The sequence below is a fragment of the Pseudopodoces humilis genome, chromosome 7 (assembly GCF_049639895.1).
Source record: "Pseudopodoces humilis isolate 2021_Gansu_Grassland_sample_001 chromosome 7, ASM4963989v1, whole genome shotgun sequence".
NCBI classification, from domain to species: Eukaryota; Metazoa; Chordata; class Aves; order Passeriformes; family Paridae; genus Pseudopodoces; species Pseudopodoces humilis.
The window spans coordinates 46,070,727-46,097,832 of NC_142206.1; the positions used below are offsets into that span (position 1 = coordinate 46,070,727).

General features: G+C 44.6%; 1 protein-coding gene across 4 annotated transcripts in view; it reads right to left on the bottom strand.

The window, feature by feature from the left end:
• FOXN3 (forkhead box N3) overlaps window positions 1–26,815 on the bottom strand; it is a 211,311-nt gene extending 184,496 nt beyond the window's left edge. For 3 of the 4 annotated variants that reach the window (XM_088057356.1, XM_088057355.1, XM_014249851.2), the window contains exon 1: window positions 26,733–26,815. The gene's annotated coding sequence lies outside the window, so the exon portion shown is untranslated. The remainder of the gene's footprint in view (window positions 1–26,732) is intronic. The other variant, XM_005520199.3, reaches the window with a different exon arrangement.
• Between the last annotated feature and the right edge of the window lie 291 nt (window positions 26,816–27,106).

The window sequence follows — 27,106 nt, forward strand, 5'->3', positions numbered from 1 at the left end:
GACTGAGATGAGTATGGTGGAAAATGGACAGTGCTCCAAGGAGTCTGCTCACACTGGGCAAATCGCTTCATTTTAAGGAATGTTCCGCCTTGCTCCCAACCCTTCCCTGTCAGTCAACTCAGTCTGCAGTCAGGCTTACACTTCACACCAACTAAACTATCTCACAGAAATCCTTCTGAATTCTTTCTGAGAAAGAAAATATTGCCATCAACTTTGGGTAGGAATCTCCACCCTATTCTAACAGATGGTGACCTTGCTGCAACTTTTCATGTTTTATCGCCTCTCATTTAGCAATAGCCATGCAATCTGCCAGCCATGAAACCTTCAGTGCTATGGAGACTGCCACAAAACACCCTGGTGCACGTCTTTAGCAGCATAAGACACAGCTGTACTATAAGATTCGTACCTCCCAACTGTATCAAATCCAGACCTGTCAAGTCACCAAGTCCGCGCACAACAGGTCCAGGCTGTCTACAATATCTCCACCAGTGCCCAGCTGAGGACTGTGACCAGCTTGAGCCTTCAAGCTCAGCAGAGCTTTGCACTGAGTTGGGAAAGCAGTGCAGGAAACAGCACTTCCCTGAGAGCTGGACTGAGTCTGGGGCTAACTTCTGCGAATTCAGGGAATCTTGTAAGACATAAAACAATACCTGCCACAACAGATCTGAGTTCTGTTCATCCTGCATCTTCAAAAGGGACCTTACAGATCAATGCATTTTGCTGAAAAGCCCTCCTCTGCTAAAGGATAATTCATCTCACATAAGGATGTGGTGCTCCACATAGCTGGGACACACACCAGAGAGGGAGCTTTATAAATACCATCCAAGGCAATACAGAGACAGTGGTTTTGCTCCAGTCAGTGTTGTTAAAATGGAAGAAAATTACACATTTAAATAAAACTTTTAGCAGGAGGTATGGCAGCAGATCAGTGGGAAGCATTAACCATGCTTATTCTACTTCACCCATTAACTATTTTTAATTTTTAAGCAAGTTATTAGAGCTACTATAATATTATAAATATTGTATTACTCATTCAAAAAGATTAAATGGTCTCAAAAAAGAGAGGATATTCTTGCTGCTGCTTTAGTGGCTCTTTGTGATCAGCTACCTTGCTTCTCTACTCTTCCACACTTCTCTAGGACATCATGGATTGTACTGGGTGCTCTCAATTCCTTTCCACCCTAAGGAACAGTAGAAATACCCAGCACGGAGCAGAATCAAACTCTGAACTAAGCTCTAGCTAAGTAAAATGAGATTGTGAGCCTGTTTTGGTGTTACACCTGTGAGCTGTATCACACAATCCAAGATGCTTCAAAGTGCTGACCTCTGCCTATCACTGCACTGGTCACCTGGGCTCCAGGGGAGCAGCAGAGCAGCATTCCTAGAGGCAATTATCTCATCAGAAGCACTCCTTTGGCTGAGCCAATTTGTACCCTGAGTGCTCATTTCTTTCTGTGTACTGTGAAGGGGTGCTGCCTGCCTGCACAGGTGTGTGCACCCACAGCCAGGTGAGTCCCACTGCACAGAAGACAGCCAGGCTGGAACACTTCCAACATCTGTAATAAAAGGCTCTAAGCTAACAGTTTATCTGCACCCACTACAAGGTAGTTTCTTATAATATAAACCCATTTAAGACTGGAAACAGTCCTTTTTGTTCTGTGTTTATAGAACATGGAGTAAAGGCAGAATCACAGGTCATAACCAGGTTCACCAGGAGTCTTCACAGATTAATGATGTACTCGTTAGGACCAGCACTGGTAAGGGTAAGCGTACTGCCCAGACCCCAGCTGCCATTCTTTTCAGTATGCAGCTTACAGCACATTCCCATTTGACTCCTCAGTGAAGGCAGAAAAAGAAAGTTGATCTAACCATGAGAAGGAAGGTCTTTCTTTGACCTGTCCTGAAATGGGAACCCATAAGCAGCAAACAATTATCTCTGTCAAAAGGAGTGGGGCCTACACCTGCTGAATTTGGCTGAAGAGATGACAAGACACAAATCTCATAATTAGTAATGATTATGACAAGACCTTTGCTTAGACTGGGACACAAACCAACTGCAAGAAATGTTTCTCCCCAACAACCCATGAAACACTCAAAACCTTACATATGTAGCATTTTGCTGTTATCCAGGCTCCTGTCCAGTAAATATTATAGTTTTTCATACCCCCTATTTGTTTCCCAACAAATAAGCACACCAGCATTCAGAAAATGTTCCTTCTTTTGAACTTCAGCCATACAATGCCCCACTTCAAGCTACTTTCCTCTGCCACCCTGTAAACAGCCATTTTTAAAACAGCACAGACAAAATCAACAGCTGTCATTAGACAAAGCTCCAGCATCCAGGGGATGGAAGTTATCAATCTAGAGTTGAAGGATCTTAACAAAATGAATAAGAAGGAATTCTTGCAAGGGTGGAAGAACAAAGAGACAGAACAGCAGCTTTTCAATCAAGAGCCACACACTATATGCTTTAGGAAATAGCAAGTTCAATAGCCAGTTGACAAATAGCTTGCCACCATAAAGTGCACTGGAAATGACACATAACTGCCACATACCTAAGCCCAGAGTAAGCAAGAGCCATGTTACCTTCCCACATGCAGCTCAGTGCTGCTGGGAGTTTTCCCTGCCTGCCCATACAAACACCATCTCTCGGCAGTCCCTGCTCCCCTATGGTCACAGGCACACGGACCGAGTCACCCCAGGACACAGGTGTAAGAAACAGCTTCACAGCAGCTGCATGCCCACAAACAGCTGCTCCAGGGGAACGATGGAGGGAGCAACACAGATGAAGCAGAGCAATGTATCTTGGGTTGGGACAGATTTTTCTCAGTTTAAGGGGTTGTAAAATATTTTTGCTTTAAGAGAATTGCTGCTTCCCCTGATACCCCTTGTATGTTTCTATACCCTAATTTGCTTGGACAAAGAATCTAATACAACAGCACTGACGACAGCATAGCCTTTTTTGCCTTCCTCAGGCTCCCAGGTCCTGCTTTCTCAACATGACTCACACACGTCCAGATCCAGCAGAGCACACGTTCAAGTTTCAACCTGCCGAGAAGTTCATTAGTTTCAATAGGCCTATAAAAAGATTTAAAGTCAAATACATTCGTAACCGCTTTCCTGAATCAAACCCTAAGTAAAAAGCTTGTCAACATAAATAAAGGCACCAGAGGCAGACCGTGAAAAATATCTGTGATTACACAGGTAGGATTTTGTGTGAGGTTTTCAGTAGGATTTAGTCCAGCCATGGTAAATGTGTAAGAATTTTAAATTCATCCCTGAGAACAAGACTGACACATCTTCTAAAGGAATCCAAATAGTGAACAAATGCATCCTATAATTAAATATTCCATAAAATTAAGGAGACACCATCAAGTCCTGTCTGGCATTTAAATGTTGGCTTTGCACAACTCTCTTAACAGAAAGCACCCTCTGATTCCTCCAAAGGCTTCTTAGGCTGCAACCCAACAGTGCCTGGGGTCCCCTGAGCGTGTGGCTGAGTGTCCTAATGCTGGTCAACCACAGGACAGGGAAGCACAGCCAATGTGGAGGTCAGATCTGGCCATGCCAGCTGAGCCCAATTCAGGAAGAAACTACCAAAGAGAGAGAGAGGTCAGTGACACATATCGCATTTGCTGAGCTCCTACAGCCCATGATTTTATTTGTTACTACAGGTAAGGACCCTTCCGGAAAAGAGGGGGAGATTCTGCTGGCAATATGGCTTTAAGACCCTGATGGAGGGGAAGAGCAATACCATCAGTGTGAACGAGTCCACAGCACCTGCTCCCAAACCAACGTGATGTAGTCAACCGAATTAATAGTTTTAACAAGGATGGCATGAAATGCATTTTCGCCAGCCCCAGCAGGAGAGCCAACCATTGAGAGAGGCGACATCCCCCAGCAGCTGAGCCCGTGCCCATCCCCTGTGTGTGCAGCGGATGCCGTACCGCGATACACTCGCAGGGGATGCGGTGCCATGAATACACTGTAGCTTGGCTAAAAGCAGTGCGGGTGGCAGGACATCCATCTTCCTCCGGGAAGGTTGCTGGGCAACTGGCAAGCTTTAGTCTGGGCGCTGACGTCTGCGCGCACACACGCACCTCCTCCATCTCTCGCAACTAACTTGATTTTGATGGATTAACATAAGATGAAAATCTACTGAGCTTCTCTCTCTCTCTCCCAGACACACAGGGTTCATTAAGATACAAAGGAAAATACAATAAAGCATTGACTTATAATGCAGAAGACCATGCAAAGGACAACGCAGGCACTAATGATACCAATGTTCTGAAGTGATCCCTTATTTTATGATGGAGAATAATATATTTATTTAGCAAAAATCTCATTAAAATAATAATAATAATAAAGCATAACACATGCCCAAACTGTGATTCTCTTGCATTCTTTTCTCATTTACATCCTTCAGAAATGCTGTTTATTTTTTCACTGCTCCTTGTCATAGGATGTTTTAAGATTATTTCCCTTCACCTGCTGGAGACACACCACTGGGACACACAAGTTCCCTCTAATCCCATCCAGCTAGGCATTTATACCACTCTTATTAGCTTCGTATCCCAGTACCCTACTGAGCTGCATTATCATTAATTGTTTCTCAAGTGTTAGCCACAGGCTCAGCTTTACACAGTACAAAGCAAAGATGTGATCCCTGCCCCGAGGAGTTTTACATGCTAAACAGATGGTTAATGACAGCAGTGTAATGACAGCCTTTGGACTGGTAGGGGATAACATTTATGGAACATGGAATAAATTAGCTGGGACTCATGACAAACTGCACTTGCTTTTCCCAGAGAAAATTTGGGGGAGACTGCTTTCCATGATAACCTGGAAATGTGCACTGGGCTTGAAATCCAAAACATCATAACCTCAGTATTTTTTTGCATATGAGAAGCTTTACTCTAACAGGAATTTTTTACTGAAAAACTGATTAACCTTCTTTCACCCAACACACACAGGCTGTTTTGTCAGAAAGAGGAGAATTTTAACTAAACAGAAAATATTAATGTTAAAAAGACAAAACATAAAATACTTTTGTAACCCCTGAGTTTAAAAATCTTCTTTTAAAAACACATGAAAAGGCAGAATGGAAAACAACTGACGAGCTGAATGGGAATCAGAGGTTAAGGTGTCAGGCCATGCCATTAGGTGAATGCCATGCCGAGGATACAGTGACATACAAGGCTTTGGGCAGGTACAAATAAAGAGCTGGGCACAATATGGTGGCTTTAAGGACAAGAAACTCAGAGCTGCAAGGCCAGTAAAGGAAGCTGATGAAGATACCCCTCCACACATGCATTATTTATTTCTCCAAGATCAGCATCACTCGCAGGCAGTGGCAGGGACTGTGCTGCAACTGCTGGGGGGAAATGAACACACACCACCCAGGCTGGGACCACCAGTGGGACAGGGATGGAGGCTTCTGGGTGGCATCTCCCACTGCCTGCCTGACAGCAGGGTGTTGAGCTCAACTAACTAATTTCAATTAACTGAGGCACTTCTTGTGCTCCTAACATCTGGCTGAGACAGGGTTCAAAACAGCATTTCTGTACTCCTCACTATGTTATTGGTTTCAACATACATATGGGAAGATGGATAGCTCAGAGACCACAAACCCACAGAGCCCAACTTCTGGAGTGCCCCATACTCAATGATACATATGGGTGGGACAAGCAAGGTCAAGGATGGCTTGAAATCTTCTGATGTGACAGAATTCAGCTTGTTGTGTTTTAATGCCGCTGACATTTGTGTTAGTATCTTCAGTGCTAGAAAGCTGTTCATAATTTGGGTAGCACGCTGCATGAAGTACAGGGTATTTCTGTATGATTTCTACTAGCCTATTCTTGATTTTACAGCATAAGCACATAAAAATATATTTTCTACTCTGTTTTGTAGTGTAATGAATGGTAGATTCTTTTTTTTAATCTCACCCTTATTGTGTCCTTCTAGTATTGGGCAGTCTGCACCAAAGAGAGTTCCCCACACACCAGACCTTTGCTGCATTCTAGAAATGTATTTCCAGTTTTTTACTTGACAATAGCTCACTCTGAATTCCCTTGTGAGCTTCACAGGTCTTTAGATAAGACACTAAAGTAGGAGCTGTGACTACAGAAAAGGCTTCTCCTGGATGGTGAAAGATGTCGGTCCAGCTGCCTTTCAGTTTCGTTTTCCATTTATAGTCCCCCAAGTAATATTTGAGAAGGCTGTTAAAAGACAAGGTTCCTTTTTCCTTTCCAACTCAAGTACTTAAGATCTTGCAGCTCATTGAAAAAAATACAAAACTCAAACACTTGTGCCATTTCTACACAGGCTTGTATTATTTCTGTGTCAGCAGCTAAAAGTTTGCATGCAGGTAAAATACCTCCAAAAATAATGTCACAAAAAATAAATCCTCATCAATCACATGAGGACCAAGAAAGGTATAACCACTGAGCATTTAAATAAGGAGACAATAGAATCTTCAGCCCAATAGGATAAATACCTTTAAAAGTCCCAGTAACTTCAATGCAAATTTAACTTAGAACAGTTCTGAGATGATCAAAAACGAATTTGTGAACAGAATAATTGATAAGACTCTTGGGTCCTTATTTCTGTGTGCTCACATAATGGCAATTAAAGCTAAGCACCTTTGAATGGCCTCTAAACAAGCACATGGAAATGTAGGAGAAACTTTGAGTGGGGATTATGCATTAATCTAATGTTCATAATCATGCTCAGATAGTTTCTCTTTGAAAGCTTGAAACAGAAATGTTAATAATCTCACGCAAATAAAAAACCTTAAGCTATTGCAAAAGGTAACTTTTGAATTGAGTATATAATAGGTAATAAAACTTCAAAGGATTCATCACTTGCTGCAATTAAAACATCCAACACAAATTTTTAAATAGCCTTCTCATGTCTAAGAAAACTTTTTTTCTCTAAGTAAATAACTGAACTCAGGTGAGCATCAGATTTGTGTTTTTTTAGCAACAAATAGGCTTTCATCTGTGGTGCAGTGAAGAGAGCACAGCATCATACACCAAATCGGCAATCAAAGCCATTTCCACTTTGCCTAATTTTGTTCTTCAAGGGTTCAAAGTATCAATCCTCCTCTTAAAAATCTTCAAGTATGAACAGTGAATGTGAAACAATGAACAACTTATGCAAGAGAGTAACAAGAAGACTCTAAGAAAAAATACAGCCCCCTCCCCAGTTTCCACACAACTAACTGGAAATCTTCCATATTTTGGTAGAAGAGAGGATGTCTGTGTACAGCATGATGACAGATATGAGCCACAGACAGGAGGCATCCTCTTGTTGCTGTGTTTTTACAATGAATTGCCAAACAAAAAGCAAACAGGCAACTCCCTGTCAGATTTGACAGAACACCTGAAGTCTTAGTCTTGTCACCACAACTGCCAATTACATAGTCCTCAGTGCTGCAAGCAAAATACATTGACCCCTATGGACACAGGCAGGCAAAATCACCTTGCTTGACTCCAGTGTCCAAGCTGCAGAAGCAGAGGATGCCTCCATGGGATGGGAATACTTTGTGATTGCCTTATCCTGTGACTGGGAACAACTGTGGCACAAGGGCAGGTCTTAAGGAGCAAGTTGGTAACACGTAGGCCCACTAAAACTCTGTGACAGATGTTGCCAATACACAAAAAAAATCATAGCAGAGCAGATGAATAAGTGGAAATTTTGTAACAAAATCAAACTACATAAAATAGAAACTTCATGGTATTTATGGCAGGAAGTCACCTATATCAGTCCAAAGGACTTATTTAAGAGTGGTCCTAATAACAGCTGAACTAGATTGAAGTCTTGAATAACACAGTTTAGGCATTACTTATTTCCACTACACAGTTTCAAAAATATGCTCTTCTGTAGCATACATTTGAAGAACTGAAGGGAAAAAGAGAGGCCCAAACACCACATTCAAAATCACTTCAGCTTATTTGATGCCTTTAAATTTTGTAGGAAAAAAAACCCAAGCCTATTTTCATATCACTTTGCACTTAGTAAATTTTGCACTTCAAGTATAATTGTATCCCTTATCTTCAGACAAGGTCAGCATTATCTGTTGTAACCTGATCAAAAATGAAACAGAATCAAACTGATGCTCTTACTTTTTAAAGACTGAAATCTGACCACGATCATTTCATTAGCAAAAGAATGCATGCATGGGACACAGAATGAAAGCTTAAAAATGTTTAGATTTAGGGAGAAAAGAAACAAAACCAGGGCAACAGGAGCAAGCAAGAGAACAAAAATTAGAGAACTGCATTCCTGTGGCCTAACAGAGTCTTTTACAGATTATCTAAAAGAGCTGATGAGGCCAACCTACCACAGATCATCTCAGCATCTTCAAAATGATGATCACTGACATCCTTCATTAGGACCAGGATTTCATCCCAGTCTCTAATAATTACCATCTTCTTTACAGATGGTCTGAACAGAGGTTAAAGTTGTTACCCTATCTCCTCAAATGCTACTTCAGCTAGAAAAAAATCCGCAAACAAATAAAACCTGGAAGCAAAACCTCCCATGGCCAGGAAGAGTGGTCCCAACACTTCACAAATGTGCTCCGTTCCATTTCTTCTAAGTAGAGCCATGGCTTGTGAGTGATTGCAGACACTTACCTGGACACACATGGATTTTCAATGAGTTTGCGCTCCAGCTTTACTCATGGACTTCTGGAAATCCCTGCTTTGACCCAGACCTGAAGCTGCAAAACCAGAGCATGTTATGTGCCCCACCAGCATAGACCTGCTTCCAGCTGCAACCAGCTTCCCAAGGGAAGGACAAGTCTTGCAGTGACAACTCTTCACAAACACCCAGCACATCTGGATTTTGCTCCAGGTGTGTCACAGCCTGTTCTACCTGGAGCATTACGATTCCCATCTGCTGCATAACCCAAAAAAAACCTATAGATGTCAGGATAAAAAGCAACTTCCCAATCCTTTTCCTTTACTATTGAGAATAATGTCAATGCTCTTGTTACAAAAACAAAAAAACCCAAAGCCCTCATGCTACAGTTTTGTTAAAGGACTATGTTTAAAACCTGAGGACTCTGCTAAGTTTGAAGATGAATGGCAAACACATCAGGTGTAAATGCAGACCACGTTTTATGCCAGTATATATACTATGTCAACAGATATACACCAGCTGAGGAACTGATATAAGCATATGTTTAAATCTCTGAAGAGAGAGACCTAGACCAAAACAGAACTGTAGGAGAAGCTGTTCCCTCTCCGAAATGGCACTGTGTAGGAAGAAATGCTTTTTGCTATGTTAAAACATCTTCATGTTTTTCTTATACTTTCAAAACAAGACTTCTATACAGAAGGGTGCAGGCAGAACTTAATACATTAAAACATTAACAGTTTTTACTTCAGCAGCAACCACAGATCAGTATGTGTATGGTGGCACTGAGCTTGCAAAACTCGTTCAGATGAACTCCTGACTACGCACACCAGCAGTTTGCCAGAGAAAGGCTACTGAAGCCTTTTATAGCCATTCATGGAACAAAAGGACACCCCTCTATACACAGTCATCACAGCCTGGCTTATCAAAGCACTTCACAAGTCTTACTGCTCAGCATCTTTACTTTTTAGCAATTATTGTTCTGACGAGTAACCCTTGGGCAGTGTCCAAGAATAAGGGGAATTTCTGCTGCAGGACGCCTGGAGTGCTCCTCCTCTGCTAAGTGGAGCAACAAAATCAGTGTGTGAATGTGCACAGAAACAACACAACCCACCTACCTTCCAGCAGTGCCTAAAGAGGTCACAGGGTGAAAAAGCAGCCCATCTGGGAGCTGCCTCTGGGGTGTCTCGGGCTAAGTGATGCACCATGTAGAGCTAAAAGCAGGCAACCCCTGTCCATACGTACCTGTGCATCAGCCAGCTTTCCCTGAGCCAACCATCCAAGCACAGAAAAAGGAGCTGGTTCTGAAGGCACATTTAGTAGAAGAACCAGTGCTGAGCTTTAGCTTTGGTGCAGCAACTGGTGAAATTTGAGGGCATCTGTATATAGGGTTGCAAAAGCTGCTAACTAGATACTAACTCGGTACTAACCAGGAGATAACTTATCTTATCATGGCCCATGCCAACAACTAAACTACTATTTGGCCCCAGATTAATGGATATAATACTTGACAAGAGCAATTGGAGATTAATGGCCTGTAACTGCTTGGCTACCTTGCACTCTATAGGGTCAAATACATTAATGTCAGTAGAGAAATAGTTTGTCTCAACCCAGTGCTAGTAGTACAAAGACCCATGAACTTGGAGGTCCAATCTCTCAGAGCCACTTTCTGTCACAAAGGTCTATTGATGGCAGATTCTCACAAGGAAGAGTCCTCATGCAGGGGGAATTTAATTCCCCCATGGCACATTGCAGACGGATATCCTGGCATGTGCCACTCTGCAGGATTGTGACTGAGGCAGGAGGAATTCCAGAGCAGCAAAGGCAAGAGACATGAGAGCAGGTCACTCTGCTCCCACCAGGGCTGGGATGGAGGCAGCCCAAGACCCAGACAACCCCAGGCAGTCCCTTGACCCCATCTGTTCTTTGCTTGGCACATTTCCATATAGGAGAGAAATACAGCCAAAATCTTCCGTTGTTCTTGGTCACTGCATTTAACTGCAAAAAATCACTGCTCTAACATTTGCAGAAATATGCCCTTTGCTCTGCTTTCCTACTCCAGGGTATTTCCAGGGGCCTCAAGAACTGACTCCTAAGCAGAGGCCAGGCTCACTGGAGCACCTGTGCTCACCTCCAAATAACTGATGTACTCAGGCCATGCAGCTGCAACACTGCAACTAAAAGCAGTAGTTCTCAAATTTGGACACACATATGCCCATACAGAGACCCCAGCTCTGCCTTAATTACACTTAGATTATTTAGCCTCTTTATCTAGGAGAAAAAATAAACCACAGATAATCTGGAGATTAAAGTAGAACCGCTCTTCCTGAGAAATTGCTTTCTGGAATGCATAGTGAAGAAAAAAAAGTGTGTAAATTCTACAGCTCCCAAGGGAAAAATGAATATGCCAGCTGACCTTAGAAGAGTCCAGTAGAAGTGCTGAGTAAAATTTTAAGCACAAGATGCTGAGCCTTCTTCAAACTCCTTCAGAGGAAGCTTTGCCCTACGTCCTAGAGGTAGCAGAAATTACATTTGTGAGACCATTGTTCATATGCATATTCTGGGTGCAGGAAAGAGTATAATAACACAGGAAAAAGTTGCATTGCCCTATGCTAAATCTTTGACCAACAGAACAGTTTAAAATAATCTGTGAATCCTCTCTCTTACTCCGTGTTCCTCAGTTTCTCAAATATAAGTATGCAAAGGCCAGAAGGCAGGAAGAGGGACGGATGACCCCGTGGTGTCTCACAGGGCTGGCATCTTAAAACACACTAGACAATGAGTTGCTCTGATACAATGGGACTGGGATCAAGAACATGAGCCAGAATATTCTTCACACTCAGCATATGCTTGGGAAGTGTGTTTTGGCCACAGAGGTCATACAGCTTTCAGAGATGCTCCTGGCACTTGGAGACAGGATGTTCAGCACCCCACTGACTCCTCTCAAGCTCCAGGGCTTCCCACAGGCCCAGCAGCCACCACTCCGCTACACTGACCAAAGCTGCCCAGCAACTCTGATTACTCTTCTCCTTGCTATCTCCATCAACACTCCTTAAAGAGGACCTGAAAGGAGTGCCAGACATGTGCTGTGTGCTGCTGGTATCAGCCCCTAAAACATTGCTACAGACTACACTGGAGCAAATATATAATACAGCGCATCAAAGGAAGAAACAGGAGGTAAAAAGTGGCAGCCTATAAATGCACCTTTTGACAAGTTTTACTTTGCAGTCTCCTCAGCTAACAATGCTTGAAATAAAAGGGTTTTTTTTACAAAAACACCTTCAGCTCACCTCTAAGAGCAGTGGACCCTTGGCCATGAGGTGGCCATGAAGGGGGTTTCTGTACCCAATATTACTCTTTCTCCCCTCTGAATCCTCACCTGATTTCACATACCACCCCACGGCAGCAAGCTCCTTGGGGCAGAAACCCTTCTCTCTGTGTCTGCAGGATGCACACTGCAGCCAGCCCCAAGCCTCACCGTGCTTCACTACTACCAATGCTACAGCAAGGTCCACCACGACTGTTCAAGTGTGAAATCAACTCTGTCCAGCCAGAGAAGAGGAAAGGGAGACCAAAACAAAGCCCTGAGCACATTAGTCACTGTTAACTGTTCTTTCCAGAAATGTAACATTGAAGCGATTTCACCTATTTCCTGGCAGGGAGATTTTGTGGTGGCTCATAGCTAAGATCAGCAAGAAATCCTTTGAAATACACATATATACAGATTAAAACTTGAGTATTTTACCTTTCCCCTCAAAAGCAATTGCTGCTGTCAAGTACACCCTTCTCTTACAGCCACAGGTTCTGTTTAAGAATACCTAATCAGAAAAACATTCAGAGGTATTTAATCAGGTTTTTCTTTTCTCTTTAATGACCTAATGTTTTGGTTTGCAACTGCTGCCAACTCATGCTGGGTAGAAATTTAGTACTGTCAGCATTTAATTATTATTTTAACACAGATTTCTCTACCTTCCTACAGTGAAGAAATAACAAGAAAAAAATCCACTATGAGCAGTTTTTTAAGCCATTAGACACCATCCTTGTTATTTAGCCACGCTGGAAATTGCCATTCAAGGACACCCAGATGCTCATTCTGCCATCCCCTGCTAGGGCAGATGCTCCCCACTCTGCAGCTCCACAGCCAACCAGAGGGACAGTGTCCAAGGGACAGCCAGGAGGGACTGCAAATATCCTACCCCAGAAGTTCACCAATCTGGGACATAGCTCAGCAAAAGATGTGCCAAAGAGCTGAAACACAGAGCACCTGGTTGGTGTTGTATCTTAATAACAATAATGTTATCATAAAATAACAAATCACACTGTTTCTTTCTGTCAACTTAAAACACATTTTCCTAATTTTTCCTCTCCCTGTCTGAAAACAATATATTTAATTTTGTAGCCTGCAACAGGCTACAGGAGAAATACATGTGTTGGTCTGCTGCAGACTTTGAAGACAGGTTTGTTTCATTCAAACAGTGGGGGGAAAAAAGACCCAAAAAACCTGGTTCTATGAATTTCAAAAGAAATCAAGAGCTGAGCTCATGGCAAGCTCCCAGGATCATGTAAGTGTTGCACTGCACGGTGTTTTGCAGACGGGACAGGTGTATAGAGACCCCCCAGTCGCAGACAGTCTGGTGAATGCCTGCTCCCTGTTCTCCTCCTGAAATGCAGGATTTAGGCTTCGGCCCTCACAAAAACCATTGGAGAAACGAGTCTGCAGCAAAGCAGGGCTTGTGACAGCAAGTGTTAAATGGTGCAAAGAAGGAAGGGCTGTGAGGATGCACATGGATAACTTCATCTTCCAGAGCGGATGGAATAGTTAGCCACGCACTTATTAAAACAAGCATTAGTCTGTGATAGCAATCTAAGATAACACTAAGAGGTTTGTCACCCAATGTAAAAAAAAAAAAGAGGCCAAAACCAAATGCTACTGCTGGACCTGTGTCTATAGAAACCACATTTAACCTTAGCAGAGGATCCAACTACACAGGTGACTCTTTATTTGAGAAACAAAAGCACCCTGTTTGGTGTATGCTGACCTTCGCACACAGTCACACTCCTAGTTAAAAGAGAAGCATGTATATGGAAAAAGACAAGAACAGAGGCTAGCAACAGGGAGGTAACAAATTTCTGCAACACGGAGGTAAAAAATTTAATTACTCTGATGGCAAAGCAGGGCTCTCTTACACATAGTTGGCAGGAATGAAGCATTATTGCTCTTCTCTACCTGAAAAGACAAAGTTGTGGATATGGGATTTTAAATCCAGATGGCCACCATCAATGGAACTTAACTGTGATGAATAAAGAGGCAGCTATTTCATCTGCTTAACATTAACTCTTCCCAGAGTGCATTTTATAAGTCACATGCAGAAAGCAAAGGGCATATGCTTAAGAAGCCACATACAAACTGAGTTTTGCAGGGTAAAAGAAAGGGAAATAGCCTTGGTCACTGAGAGTATTTGAATGACACTCTGTTAGGCTGTGCATTGCATTCGACAGAGCTAGCAAAGGAAATGAGAAATGATAACTGATAGTGCCCTGATTAGATCAGCCACCTTGGGAAAGGTGCTGAAGCAGAGATATTTCACTAAAATAAGGAGAATCCTGGGAATAGATTTCTGGCAAGTGATCACAAAGGAGATATGGCCAGAATTAGAAATGGATTTTGCAGGCAGATAAAATGTAATAGATAGAAGGCAGCTCAAAATGATATATCATGAGGGCCTATAGAGCAACTATAAAGTTTGTTCGCAGATATTTAACATATAGAGATCCTACAAAGACTTAACTTCAAAATACAGTTGCTGTGTTATTAACTTTAATGTGCAGAAATAAAACAATGTTGTATTAAAGCTCTCTAGCAAAAAAGGAAGCTGCCTTCTCCCCAGCTATCCACCTCTGACTTCAATGGACTTGCATTATTTTATACCACAAGGCAGAAGTAGAACAGGAATATCTTCTTGTGCTTCTGACTGACAAAGATACATGAAAATGTACATGTCATTATCTTGAAGGAAATCACTTCATTAATAATGGATAACTAAAAGCAGTGGTAATTAACATACTGTAATAAACTCTTTATATGCATTTCTATAGCTTAACAATGTTTCCTTCTTCTGAAGCTCATAGACAAAGCCATTCTTTAGACTGATACTTAGGCATTTTAGGGGAGTTAGCTTTACTAGTATTAAAAAAAGTCTTCAGTGATCCTGCTGTCCACATCTGTCTTTCTGTTTCCTCCTTTAAAAGTTCAGCCAGCCAAATCTAGAGACAACTATGTTCTTGCAGTTCAGTACAGCATGGTGGCCAAGACAGAAACCTGATGACAGTAACTCAGGGAAAGGCTGCTACCTGGGTTCAGTCATTACACATCAAAGTTCCCCACTAAAAGACAAGTGTGTTGACAGCCCATCTTCACTTGCTCCTGTAGTGCCACAAGACTTTGATCTCAGTCCATGGGCTTAAGAGACTGTATGTCAATAAAGACAAATACAATGCTTCCAGGGGCCCGAGTCTGGCCACTGCTCCCCGCGTCATCAGCCAGTAAAATGCTGAATTTTGCACGAACGGGTAATGGATTGTGTGTTGTTCAGAACAAAATAAAGATATCACAGTTAAACAACAAAAATCTATGTTGCAGCACACCTGTGCATTACGAGACCTTCTCATCCACTGGCTCCAAAGAGCCATATGTGCATCACTTACACTGCCAGAATGGGAAGAGTCACATAAATCACCTTTGGTATCAATGGAAGATGCACTTGACAGAGCAAAAATGTCTGAGGAACAGCCAAATACTAATACTTTAGACTGGGATACAAGTTAGTGATAACCATTATCATCATCACTATATCAGTAATGGCAATGGAGCATCAAATTCTGCATCCATAAAACCACTGCAACTGCATCCCTAGGGAGCTCCACGTGAATACACAAAGGTGGAGTTGAAATATAAACTATTTACATGATCAAATGCCAAGCTATTTGCTGAGGCAAAATCTTCACCAAAATCAGCCAGGACTATCACAATCAATAGATTTTGTCATGAAAAGGGTACAAGCTTCAATTTTTGTCAGCATTCATGGCCCATACTGGCACTAGAACCAATGATCATCCGAAGTTCCACGCTGCTTACTTCAAAACTTGAAGACCCTCGCCTACAGATGTCCCACCTAGGCTGAACCTCTTGCCCCTTGCACTTGGAAACAATCAATCTATATTGGATTCTGCATGGGATGGGGCAACCCTGAGTGTATGGACAGACTGGGGATGGAAAGGCTGGAGAGCAGTGCTGTGAAAAGGGACCTGGGGGCCCTGGTCGATGGCAAGCTGAACATGAGCCAGCAGTGCCCTGGCAGCCAGGAGGGCCACCTGTGTCCTGGGGGCACCAGACACAGCATGGCCAGCTGGGCAAGGGAGGGGATTGTCCCACTCTGCTCTGGGGCAGCCTCACCTCGAGCACTGGGGGCAGTTCTGGGCATTGCAATATAAAAAATCCATCAAGTTGTTAGAGAGTTCAAAGGAGGGCCACAAAAATGGTGAAGAGCCTTCAGGAGAAGCTGCATGAGGAGTAGCTGGGGTCATTTGGTCTGTTCAGCCTGGAGGAGACAGAGGGGAGATTCCACTGCAGTTACAACTTCATGTGAGGGGAAGAGGAGGGGCAGGCACTGATCTCTGCTCTGTGGTGACAGTGACAGGACTGAGGCAATGGCCTGAAGTTGTGTCAGGGGTGGTTTAGGTTGAATATAAAAAGAAGGTTCTTCACCCAGAGGTGGTTGAGAACTGGAACAGGCTCCCCAGGGAAGTGTTCACAATACTGAGCCTGACAGAGTTCAAGAAGTTTTTGGACAACAAACTCAAGCACATGGTGTGACTCTCGGGGCTATTCTGTGGAGCTGGTCTCCAATGATCTTTGTGGGCCACTTCTGACTCAGAATGTCCTATGATTCCCAGCTCTAGCACTCAAGAGACCCTGTCAAAGCAGAGCTCTGTTTTTGAAATAAACCCATCTCTTTCCAATAGCCCAAGAGCTGGATTCTGCTGCCTTCATCATTGCTGTTTTGAATGAGTGAAAGGTGGGAGGGAAGTTTCTGTCAACATTAATCAATATTTAGATGGTTTCCTGCCCATTCATTCAGGTGCTAAAAGTGTTTTTGACAGTAAGAAATCCACTGAATGTAAGCAGGCTAGTAGCAGCTGCTTGAGAAATGCCAGTAATACTGTGCATACCTTCCAAATTTCCCCAATATCCCTATGTTATTAGTGGGTGACAGGAGCTTAAATAAAGCATGTGAAACATGAAAGCAGGACAAATAATTATATTGGTATAGAGACTTCTACAGTGGAGCAATTTTTGCTCCAAATACCTTATATCTACTGTGGGTTTTTGGGGTCAGAAAGAAAATTGTTTTTCCATGCTATGACTTTGAGAGAGCAGGGTACTTGGAATCCCTGCTTCTCTGTGGTCCCAGCTTGTATCCACACAGAACTAGCAGTAGCTAACAGTAGCAAGCAAGATTGAACACAAACTCAGACTAAAAATCACTACAGAAAAAATTCTGCTCCAGATTTCAAAGCATTTTCTGAACCGTCCACATCACACCATGATTGGGCATCCCCATTTGAGCAGAGAGCAAAAAAAGCAAGACGGGAGGAAGCCTGGATCAAATAAACCAAGTGCAGACCATACGAGGAGTGGGCAGAGTCCACTGGCTTGGGACATAACCCTCAAAGCGAGAAAGGGCAAGTGGGCAAGACTAATACTATTCTCAACATCAGCATAGCAAAGGCTGTTTCATGCAGCTCTTTGAGGAAAGATAACACTGCTTTTCTGGCAAAAAAAAAGCCTTTGCCACTAGCACTGTAAAATTATACCCTTTAAAAGGGGCTCAGGGGCTACATACTTGTGCCTGGCCCTCTCATCTGCTCCATTCCTTCAACGGAACAGGCACAAACCACCAGACAACCTGATCCTACAGCCACAGTCTCTGATCAGCCTGGGCGACAGCTGAGGGCGCATGGCCTCCTTGTCAGCCCTCTAGGAAGTGGAGCAAGGCTGCTGCACACACCAGTCCTCCACCTCCCAGCAACTGCGCTGGAACAGGAGCAGGCCCTCGGATTCCTAGCCTCAGACAGGCGCTGCAACGGGGAAACTGCTGCTGTCTGGGGAACACCCATGAGTGACCCACACTGAAAGGCTTCACACCTGTTATTGTGCCTCCAAGCCCACCACATCTTTCCTTGCTTTCCCCAGGAGTAATCTTTCGACCATTCTGGCTTCAAGATGCTAGGCCTTTTTTCTCAAACTGCTACAATGGGAGCTTTCCATACAAATAGGAAACAGAGAAATCATTCCACTTGAAAAGTCAAAATGCTTTCTGTTTCTAAAGACACTGACTTTTCTCAGGCTGGCTGCTTCTGAGGTGCTGGTCTGGGAGATCACCAGAGTCACCAACAGGGAATGGGGATTTCCTCACCTGTCAGAAATGGTACCCTGGCTTGGCAAAAACACAGGATTTTAAAAACACACTTAACTTTACACAATTTGTGCTGGACTGTTCAGGACCTTTTTTTCTTGTTTCGGTACAATTCAGTTGGTCCCATTTTCAAGCAGGTTGTTCCAGTTGTTACACTGGGCCCCAGGACTATGAATGGCTTACAGTTGCCCCAGTAATGAGACAGGCTCATGAACAAGGGTGACCATCCTAATATATATGCCTAATTTCTATATTTTTCCTTTTTTCCTACATTTTAATCTAATTTTTCCCACATTTTATCTCATTTCTTCCAGTCTGTGTTTTCTTCCTCCTTGCACAAAGCTACTACATCCCAAGTGAGATCTCCTGTTCACCAAAACACAAACTGAAGCTGCAATGTTTCTCTCAGACCTTCTTCATCACAACCCAGCCGTGCTCTTGCCAGCCACGGCAAATCAGCAGGAACCCATCTGCTGCCTTCCCTGCTTCCCTGTACCCACAAGTGGTTCAGCGCTGCACCACTCCCTGACCTGGGGTCTCACATCTGGGGTGCAGCAACTGCAGCTACAGTGAGTGCCGGTATATTTAGTCAGAACGCTGTGACTTCCCAGCACATCTCTGAATTTCCTGAGCAGCAATGTGACTGCAGCCTGCCCCAGGATCCCAGCTGCAGCAGGCACAGCGCCCAGCTGGGGGTCCCCAGGGTAAGCTGGGGCTGACAGGGCCACATCATCCCAGAAGAGCTTGGCGCAGAGCTCGGCACAGCGCAGCTGCGGCAGCACCACAGCGCAGTGCCCATTAGTGACGCTGCTGTGACCACCCCCAGGACATTAAGGTCTGCTGCACCACTACATAAGACTACTTTGCAGCAACAGAAGTGAGGCAGCTTATTTATGGTCAAGCTTTTCAAAGTTTACTAACTAGTACAGATTATTCATAGCTCATGTCTCTAAAGAATTCAGCATCATTCCCTTTCTATTCTTAACCCTAAGTAATATTTTATGCTATTCCTCCTTTCATACTGAAAGATATTTGTCCAATCGTGACTTTGTGAGATGTTGTCTTCTGGCCTTCTTCATTCTTGTCTAGTGATTGTTCTGTATCTCCACATCCACATCCTGTCCCCCAGCTCCTGCTGTGGCCTTAGCCTTGGTCTGTTCTGTATAGTCTCCACACCCTGGGCATGATCTTACTCACCCTGACACCAATTCCTACTGTGCCAATGTGAAAAGTACTTTCTGTCACTAACTCTCCTCTCCAGCCAAGCCCATCTCTCAGCCTGCCTTGCTGACATCTCTTGCTGGGCATCTCATCATCAAATCAAACCCAATATAGCTGTAATGGACCTTGTTGTCTTTCCTTGCCCAGCCTCTCTATCCCTTCTGAACAAACTTCCACTCTCCCTGTTGCCTAGGCCTATAACCTCTTCCAGTTCCACCATTCTCCACAGCCTCACTCTTTTTGTAATACCACCTGACACACCGTCAGGTGGTGTAAGTCAGTGTAATTCCACTAACTCAAGTGATATTATACCAACTTACAAGAGATGAGTTTCTGTCCTGGTGCCTCTAAAGGCAAATATATTCTATTTGACAAGTAAAAACCTTCAGTCAGTTCCCTCAACATCTCCCATATTTATTACTGTGATCTCTTGTCCTCTGGACTTGCAACATCCACATTCTTTTCAAAACATGACTCCTCCTGAAATTCTTACATGTCCCTTAGCTCTCCACTGCTCCCAGCCCAGACCGTTCTCTTCCACTCTCCAGCCTTGTGTATCTACCCACTGCCCACTCCTAAGCCTGTGCTTGGCTTCTTAAGCCTTCTGAGTATACCTGAAATAATCTGGTGTGCTAACAATATCTATTTAACAGTAACAAATCATTCACTAATTCACAGATTTATGATAAAATAGAGGAAAAAAAAATTTAAAAGGAACTTTAAAAAAGGAAGGAGAGCCATCATGAAAGCTGAACATCAGCTTCAAATTCAATCACAATTAAAAAAAACATGTTTAACACAAGGTGAGCACCTCTGCAAATGTATGTACGAATCACCAAGATTACATAAAGCGTTCCATGTTATTTGTGCCCCCTAACACCAAGCACTGTGCTATGCCAGGTGAGCTGAAAGTTTCACAACCATTTCAACACCAGTACGAATCTCTGCTTAAGTCAAACATGCCACAATACAAAATGATGCAATGGATACCACAATAACACCTTGCATATTCACACTCTCTAGACCACACAGTGAAGTTTTGTAATGGCTGGAGACCTGGCACTTAGTGTATCTGACCCAGCCACTGCAGCTATTCTTGTATAAATGTTTCCAGTTTATAAAAAAAATATAAAAAAGAGAAAAAACCAAAATCTTACATGCTTTGTTCAGATTAGTATCTATTAAAAGAAAAAGAAAAGCACTTTCCAAGAAGTAGAATAGCATCTGCATTTAGGGTTTTTCACACCTGGAGGGCTGCAAGAATGTAGAGGCAAGATCAGGTCTTTAAAGAGAACACTACGGGCTTCACCATATGCACCATGCCAAAATGATAAAATGTTAATGAAATGAAAGTATATTAGTGAATTATTAAAATTTCACTCCTCTCTGTAAAACACAGAGTAAGAAAAACACAGTGAGGATGATAAAAATAGGATCAAAACATTTGGATCCCTTCACCACCTCCAACATAAAAGCCTTACAAAATCTGGTGTTAAAATTAACATATTAATTGAGCAGCTTCTACAAATGATCTACTGTAAAATCCAGTTCAAAACAAGTTGGAGCTGTGAGTAAAATGAGACATAATTCAGTTAAATCTAGATGGGTCAGACCTACAGCTTCCTCCCATCTCTAATAATCTCTCATAACCCCTCTAATGCCTCTGCTCCTCTCCACAGCAAGGCCAGCCAGCAATTAAATTGTCCACAGGAAGATGTAACTGAGGGAAGTAATGCTGAACAGGGCTCTACATGGATGGGTTGGGCTGGGGAGTTCATGTCTGTGTGCTATGCCTGGAGTTTTGTCCAGGGAAAAGTTTGGCCTCACTATGAAGCCCAAGAGATAATCCAGAAAGCAGCTCTGTAGCAGGGTCAGCAGAGATTCCAGGGGGTGCAGAGGGCAGCCTTGGTGAGCCTGGGACCAGAGGAAGGGCCACAGGAGACATAAGGCCACTGCTTTTAGAGGGGCAGGCAAAGGTCTGGCAGAGAACTACACTAAAAAGAACAAGGGCTTTACCACATAGTATTAAGAAGCAATTTTCAACAAAGCTGCCATTCTGGCCATTCTGTAAAATGCTTTCCAGGGTCTAGCTTGGATTGCCTTGTACATAAAGTCCCATCTGTTAGGAAGTCTGGAGTGTTCTCCTTGCAACAAAAGTAAATATGCCCAGACGTGGGCTCTATCAGCAGCAGGCTGGTGGCAGGTAAGCAGTCTGCCATTAGGATCCCCCTAGGGAATCTCACACTTTGCCTGAGCAAACAGTTCAGTGCAGGGTCCCACCACAACTCGGAATGTGGGAGGTACACAAAGGAAGAAACTGGTGCAGGCCAAACGCATCCCATTCCTGGAATAATACCTGTCTTTATTTGGCTTTAATCTGTTTTCAGTAAAAGGTAAAACATTCAGTATTGGAAATTACATTGTATCAGTTAACACGGATATAAGTTCCTGGTAATGTTGTGAAAAAAATCCCTGTGTCAAACATCTAGGCAGATCTTTCCATTCAGTGGCACCTACCAAGCCTGATCAGAGGACACAGCCTTGCCATCTGTCTGTCCTGCAGTCACAGTGCTCCTGTGCAGAGAAAACCATCTCCAGCAGAGACTCTTAGACAACAGACAAGAGAAATAAAAGAGCAGCAAAATACTGTCCAACATATTAAGTAGAAGCTTTGCCCCCAGTAGACGTAGCCTGTCCAATTTTCACAGACATTATGGAATAGATGCACTTTATGGAGAGTTTTCTATGTGTTCCTTATGCGCCTTGTACCTCCCTAAGAGTGCTGGGGAGAAACTGATCCACAGCAAGCAAGTGGCCACCAGCACCTGGGCTGATGTGAGGGTGGTCCTACACAACCCACCTGAAAGCTGTGTGAGTGAGTTTCAGCCATTCCTCAGGTCCCCTTCATCAGGCACCTTCAAAGCAGGGCTGTTCCACTGCTCTGCATCCATCCTCAAGGGGAACAAAAGGGACACAGGGAGCCTCACTCTTTCATGGGCTACGCTGACATCCAAGGTACAAACTTTATGCTAGACAACCAGCTTCAGTTCAGAAAAGTTCCAAGGATGCTAAAGGCACCTAAAGTCTTACAGTGAGTTTAGGGAGGGCTTGAGTTGCTCTCATGCTTGGCAGCTCAAGTTGAGGCATTTCAAATGGAGCAGAATTTCGAAAACTCTAGGAGAGAAATCACTTCCCAAAAACTGCCCTGCCTTGCAGAGCTTCAGACTGGTTTCCCAGAATCAGCTGATTACTTCTGAAAATACACAGCTTTAATTTTACACTTAACTAAAACACTGCTCTGTTGGAGTCCTTTTTTTTTTTTTTCATTATTTTGTTACAATTTTACTTTGGGTTGGTCATGAGAGAAGGTAACAAGGCAAATGCAATTTCATTACAAATAAGTCAAAATTATGGCCGAAGTCACACTGCATCATGTTACATCTGAAGTCATGAACTGGCAAATTCCAGCATCAACCACGATAGTCCCATTTCAGTCCAGTTTAGGCTTCCAGACAGCTCTGGTAGCTTCTCCTGCCAGGAACAGTTCCTAACACCAAGACATCTCCTACAACCAAAAGCCACCATTTGAACATATTCAGCATGCCAGGCAGCTTCTCACAAGTTTATATAACTTTTTCATGTTTCCCCCTCAAAACCCTCTGCAAAGGTTAACACCATAAAAACCCTGTTGTGAGCTGACATCAGAGAAATGTTTATTTCCCTGAGCCTCCCTGCTTATGAGAACACACAGACCTAAACCGCAGCCCTCACCTTTGCTCTGGACCTTCATCCAAAGCCATGTCTAATCTTACAAGTCTCCAACCTAGCATCCCAGCCACGCTGGGCAGAGATCAGAAAATGACTGGCATTTTCTGGAACCACTGCTTATATTCTCACAGCCAGCCCCACATCCCAGACACATACACACCACGCAGCTGCATGAGTACGCCTGGGAAACGCAAACATATTTTCAAAGTTTTAATCCATTAGCAATTGCTAATTAAGGGGCAATTAATTTGACTCCCAGCTCTGTTCCTAATTTGCCTTGCAACTTTGTGCAGTCGATGTGAAATATTAAGTTTCAGCTTCCTATGCTCCCACAACTTCTGGGGGTATTAGAACATTAATTTCTGTAAAGTGATTTATGATCCATGATGAAAGGCAGTTCAGAACTGTAAGAACTGCTCCTATTAGTAAAATAACTGGTGCATTTTTTGATCTTTCATTTTAATGGGGGAAGAAAAAGAAAAGCCTAGCTGAGTATCAGCAATGAGGCTCAAAAGGTAAAAATTGCAAATTGGACACATCTGAAAACATAGCCCAGAGAGGCTGGTGGGGTGTTTTTTTATAACAGCAAAAAACTGACAGGACAACACAAGCATTTAAGTTCTTGCATTTCCCTTGGGAATGCCTGACATCATAAAACTTTCACAAACTAAAATCATTAGAAATAAAGTTGCACAGACGTGGAGGCTGATGAAGGGTCAACCTAGAAGATACCTAATCCAGCTCATTTCCTTCAATGTGTAAAAACAAGTAACCGACACGTTTCCTGCCCATGAACCTTCCTGCTGATAAGGGTGCTCCCAACAACAGGAAATTCACCTCTAGAAGCAACAGCACGCTTTCACTACCAAGCCAAACTTTCTCCATCTGAACCCCACAGCAATTAAAAGCCGCATCTGTCTAATCAGAAGTGAGCCGGATTAAACAGCTGCCTGACTCCCTAAGCCTGTCCCCAACACAGGGAGGGGGGTCCCCATCTCCTGCACCCTGGTGCCAGCCCAGCTGCCAACAGGGATTCCTCAATCAGAAGCTGGCTCTGCTCCCTCTGGCTCTACCATCCCTTCAGCCTGCTCTGACTGCAACCAAGTTTTAAAGTCAGGCCTTGGGTTTTCTGGAGAGCAAGATCCAAGGGTACAGGTAAAGAGGTTACTGATCATCTTCACCTCAGTCCCCTGCAAAATTTACCTCCTGATCTGCAAGACCTCTCTCACCAGCCTCTGGTTCTCTTAAGAAATAATAATGCAGAAAGTGTAATATACAAGCAAACCAGTAATTTAAGGTTTAAAAGTGATAATTTATACAGTGGGTGAAGTGCTATTTCTCAGCTTGGTCACTACAAAATGAAGATTAAAGAGAGCAACAAAAGGAAATGTTTTGGAGAAAATGCAGCGAATACTCAAAGGCATCTCTCAATCACAAACATCTGAAATCAGCAAGTGCTGTCCAAGAAAATAAGCAAAAACATTAACACCTTTCTTGTGAGTTTGCTATGAAATAGCTCTCTCCTGCTTCAAAAGCAAAATAGCTCTCTCCTTTCACACACAATAAACTTTCAATAGTCCAGCGAAGTAAAACTTCAATTTATGACAATAATAGTCTGATTTTCTCATGCTGCATTCAGCACCAATGAAGGATATTTTATTCTCATTTCTCTGCTTTTCCCCTCATAGCATGCTAAAACAGAACTGTGTTTCCTTTTTTTCTTAAAAGCATTGCAAAGGGCTTCCAAGAGTCATTCATCGCCTTTTTTTTTTTAATAGGTGAGGAAGATCTGTGAAACAGCCTTAATATGAAAGTCCAAATCATTACATTTTAATATAACTTCATAATACAAAGGAACAGAGGGAGATCGATCCCAGCTCTATTTCCCGGGTCCATAGATGCCCATGGAAAGAAACATGGCCTGACCATTAAATTTTAAAAAAGTCATCCCTTGTTACTTTTGCCTTTTAAGCCCCAGGATCCCTCTTCTTTGAGCCTTTTCTCAGGTTCCCCAGCAGCAGGCCAGGCTGGGGCAGGACACCAGTGGGCACGGGGCAGGTGGCTGCATCTCCTCAACTCCTCCTTGGATGGAAAGTGTGGGACAACGTCCAGGGAGGAGAGGAGGAGGCGGCGGTGCAGGGTTTTATTGTAAAATGACCTTGATTTGACAGGCATGTTCTCAGGTTTCAACAGATGCTGTGGGAAAGGCAACAGCAGCCAAGGCGGTCTGCAGGCATTTCTGATGATATGCAGACTTTTTTCTTCTGCCTATTTTTTTTTTTTTTAATACATGGGGGTGGGGGGGAGTCTTCTCAGTTTCCATGACAACAGTGTCTCCACTTGTCTGTTATTAGATACCATCCGCTTCCTGTGTCTAAATTTTTAAACCAATCAGAAAAGTGTTTATAGATTTTGTAGCTCCTGGGACAGTCCCTCTCCTCCAAGAGAGCTACTTTAATGACACGTAACGCTCCGGCAGCCAGGGCTGCGAGGCCTTAGATTTTCGGCTGCAAAGTGATCACAGTTTATGCTGTTTACCGGCTGATTCATGGGCTGTGCCAGAGAAAACTGGGGGGTTGCTGCCCGATTTACTGTGCCCTTAACAGACGTTACCAGGTCAGATTGTTTTAAAAACCACACAAACTCATTTTCATTGTTTCTGATTTTTGTTTCCGATTCATCCCATGAAACAGCAGGATCTGTCCCTGAGTGACACGCGATTGCCTCGGCGAGGCCGCTATCCCACCGAGTACCGGTCCGCCCTGACCGAAATGGATTCACGGTACAACATCGCCTGCTGCAATTAAAGTTTCGGCAAACTGGGCTCTAGGAGCAGCCGCACTGTAACCGTGCGAGCAGATTTACACAGGCATATTTTTGATGATGCAAATAATACCTGGCCGCATCACAGTCGGCAAGTCAACAAGGAAATCCTTCTCCAGGGCGCAGGGACACTCACATACATTGTGAAGGAATTAACACACGGTAAGTCCAGTTAAGTGAAGAGCCGGGACTGAAGACCGACAAGCAACGGGGAGCTGTTGCGAAAAGGGGAAAATCCCTTTCCCAGCGGCTGACAGACGGACACTACCGGAGGAGGATGCCCTTCAGGCGGGTGTGCAGGCACAGACGGAGCCCGGGAAGTAGCGAGCGGCTTTCTCCCCAGGCGGGGATCCAAGCGCCGGCGGCACGCAGGAACAAAAGGGAGCGGTGGGGGGGCTGCCCGCCGCCGGCTGCGCCGCTGCCCCATCAGCGCCCGCCGAGCCGGGGCCGGAGCCCACGGGCCGCGCTGTCGGGGGCACAGCCCGCCCGGGATGCGACCCGGCAGGCGCCCCGCACGCGGCTCCGGCTCGCCCCAGGGCTCCCCCTTCTCCTCCTTTCCCTTCCCCACCGCCCGTCGCGGCTGCTCGGCGGGGGGGCGGGGGGAGCCGCGCGGGGCAGTCCCCACTAACGCCCCGGGGCGGCGCCGCTGCGCGCCCGAGGCATTCGCCGGCCCAGAGGCCCCAAAAGTTTGGCCGGGGCTCCCCGGCCCGGGAGGGACGGGGCGAGGCGACAGCGGCGAGCCCGGGCGGGCGGGCACCCGCGCACGCTCCCGATGACACCGCGAAACGCCCCCGCCGTTACCTCTGTCCGTGTCCTGGGCTCCCGCGCCGCCGCGGGGTGGTGGGCGCTCCCCGCGGCCGCCCCGCTCCGCGCCCCGCGGCGGGAGGCAGCCGGGGGCAGCCGCAGCCCGCGCCGCCGCTGCCGCCCCCACCCCCCCCCCCGCGGCGGCGCCGCGCCCCGCCGGGCCCTAGCGCCGCCCGCCCGCCCCGCCCCGCCGAGCCGTCTCCCGGAGCTGGCGGCTGCTGCCCGCGCTGGGCTTCCTCGAAGGAAACTTCGGGAGCGGGGAGCTGCGGGGGCGGACTGAGAGGTGCGGCTCCCTTCGGGGGTGTTTTCCTGCCGGTGAGCGGGGATGCAGCAGGCTCGAGCGGAGGGTGCGGGTGCCACGTGTTCTGTCT